Below are 3298 nucleotides of genomic sequence, written 5' to 3'. Positions count from 1 at the left end.
TTTTTCAAAAAAACTGCAATTTAAAAAAAACAGCAATTTTTCCAAAAAAAACTGCATTTTTTTTCAAAAAAAAAAATCTGCAATTTTTTTTTAAAAAACTGCATTTTTTCAAACACAAAAACCGCAATTATTTTAAGAAAAAACTGCAATTTTTTTAAAAAAAACTGCAATTTAAAAGAAAAAACTGCAATTTTTTCCAAAAAAAACTGCATTTTTTTAAAAAGTAAATTTTTAAAAATCAGTATATTTAAAAAAAACTATAATATTTAAAAAAAACTCTAATTTTTTAGAAAAAAGAAATCAACGTTTTAAGTGCATATATAAATATTTTTTCAAATGAATTAAATCATAAAAAATCTCAATTTTATTAATCAATCTATAAACATAATAATACAAGTATTTTATTCAATACAAAGTAAAATAAAAAAAAAAAACTACAACGATTCATAATACTATCATTTCTCCATATCAAGATTTCCATATTTTCTTCAATTTATCACTTTTTACCTCTTCAATATTTTCCACAAATTCTTCAAATTCTACAAGAAAATTAAAAAAAAAATGATTAATGCAAGAACACTCACAAAAATGTACATGTATATATCATGTAAAATTCACATGAGATTATATCATGTGATTGTATAATGTGAAATTCACATATGATTGTATCTTTTAAGATTAAAATGTGAAATTATATCATGTGATTATATCATGTAAGATTCACATGAGATTATATCATGTGATTATATAATGTGTATCTTTTAACTATCATGTGATTGTATCTTTTAAGATTCACATGAGATTATATCATGAGATTATATCATGTAAGATTCACATGAGATTATATCATGTGATTATATAATGTGTATCTTTTAACTATCATGTGATTGTATCTTTTAAGATTCACATGAGATTATATCATGAGATTATATCATGTGATTATATAATGTGATATTCACATGTGATTTACATGTGAATCACATGTAATTCACATGTGAATTATGAATTACATGTTATTTACATATGAATCACATGTAATTCATATGTTTTTTACTCGTGATTTACATGTGAATCATATGTAATTTATATGTGAATTACATGTTAATCACATTTAATTCATATGTGTTTCACTCATGATTTACATGTGAATCACATCTGATTCATATGTAAATTACATGTGATTTACATGTGAATCACATGTAATTCATATGTGAATTACATGTGAATCACATGTAATTCATATGTGTTTCACTCGTGATTTACATGTGAATCACAAGTGATTCATATGAGAATTACATGTGATTTACATGTGAATCACGTGTAATTCATATGTGAATTACATGTTATTTACATGTGAATCGCATGTAATTCATATGTGAATTACATGTTATTTACATGTGAATCGCATGTAATTCATGTGTTTCACTTGTGATTTACATGTGATTCATATGTGAATTACATGTAAGTTACATGTAATTCCTATGTGATTCACTTGCAATTTACATGTGATTAATATGTGAATCACATGAGATTTACATGTGAATCACATATGATCTACATGTGAATCACATATAATTCACATGTAAATATATGAATCACATCTAAATTAATACAATGGATATTATATACGACAAAATAATTGAATTTGGATAATAATGTAACGAGTTGTTGCAAGATAACTAATTATTGAGATATATGTAAAATTTCCTAACTATCCTGATCTTTTAGCAAATGATTACTCATTTTTAAAATTCACATCCAAAAACTATCTAGGACCCATGTCATAAATAAAAGAACAAACCTTAATAGGCGTAGTGCATAAATACGGAGGGCTGACTCTTGAGTTTTCAGGGAAGGAAGTTGAATGTTGAAAACAATAGACTATCAGGTCTATTTTTTATCCCAAGATGGATAAAAATTACAGCTTTTTGTCCCACCTAAAAAGGTGGGACAAAAAATATGTTCTTAAAATTATTATACTTTAAGAAATATATGTAATTATAGCAATGCATTTTTTATTAATTAATTAAGAAATGGAAGTAGGATGCTATAAATATAATAAACAAATTGACAAAACTAGAAAATACAAATGATAAGAACCTGAAATTGGCAGGGGAGAAAACTCCAATCCAGTCATCATTTGATGGGTTCAAATTGCTGATGTGCACATTCACCCATTAAGAATTTTGCTGATGGGTTACTTAGGGAGTTTGACCACATTCAATGGTTGGAATCAGAAAATGCTCGAGCTTAGTGTCAATGGTCAATGGGTTTTCTCTTTTCTTGGATTTCTTCTAGCTAATTCCACTGCATATTACGTAAATTCAAGCTTTGCTTCTTTCATTCATGCTTTTCTTAATTGCTTAATTGGTACTTTTCTTTGCAGGTTTGTTTCTTGTTGCATATTCATTCATAGTTGGGGTGGAGACAGCAAAGGGTGTGAGATGGGTTTTTAACAAAACAAATCTAAGTTCCAAATGTGGGTTTGAATTAAAGAACAACATTATAAGTGAAAGTATATTAATAGTTTTGATGATTACATTACTGGGGTTGCTATTGGGTGTGAGTGTAGCATTATTGAAAAGGGTATGCAGGGTTATGATAATTGATCTGGATGCTCATCAAGGAAATGGCCACGAAAAGGATTTTTCAGATGACAGTATGCTATTGTTTCCTATTCTTCTTTTTCCATATCACCAACTGAGTCAACTCATTTGTATCTACTTGTTATTTGTAGGAAGATTCTACATTCTGGATATGTACAATCCATATATCTATCCACTTGTGAGCTGCCTTCTTCTAAATCATATAACTTAAACCAAAACCATGCACAAGAAGAATTGCAGGACCTTCACTTCCCACAACAGTATACTAAAAAAAACAAGAAAATTCCATTAGAGTTTTTTAAAATCAAATTCTGTATAGAAAGTTCAAAGATTAGTTTTTTAAACTAGCCTGTATTAGATAACCATTCCACTTCCAGTACCGAATAGAATATCTTTCAGTTGAATCAAGTTGACTTCTTAATTGCCAATAGACTATACCACTGCCAAAAAAAAGTCACAAATTTGGAATAAAGATTCATCAAGATAGAGGGCAATAGTGGAAATGCATACATCTGTTGAGAGAACATGGCCAGCTGCTGCAGCAATGGTGGCAGTTGAGTACCCAAAGGGTGACAGAAATCCACCGTTTCTGTCTTTTTCATATTTTAGAGTCTCATAATACACTCTCCTTCTAGAAACTATTCCAAGCTGAAGGGAAGGTCCAAAAAGAACACCAAATGAGGCTCCTTCAC

The 3298-nt window shown here is 28.4% G+C and overlaps 1 long non-coding RNA gene across 1 annotated transcript; it reads right to left on the bottom strand.

Annotated features, from left to right (window-relative positions):
* Positions 1–459: 459 nt before the first annotated feature.
* Positions 460–3039, bottom strand: LOC145128593 (uncharacterized). Its single transcript, XR_013717007.1, has 3 exons — positions 2956–3039; positions 2101–2871; positions 460–539 (listed from the first exon to the last, which is right to left on the bottom strand). It is a non-coding gene; the product is annotated as an uncharacterized LOC145128593 (long non-coding RNA).
* Between the last annotated feature and the right edge of the window lie 259 nt (positions 3040–3298).

The sequence above is a fragment of the Lactuca virosa genome, chromosome 8 (genome assembly GCF_052849685.1).
Source record: "Lactuca virosa cultivar CGN04683 chromosome 8, Lactuca_virosa_CGN04683_v6, whole genome shotgun sequence".
Classification (NCBI taxonomy): Eukaryota; Viridiplantae; Streptophyta; class Magnoliopsida; order Asterales; family Asteraceae; genus Lactuca; species Lactuca virosa.
Note: the sequence above shows the minus strand (reverse complement) of the source record. Positions and strands in the feature narration are given on the sequence as shown.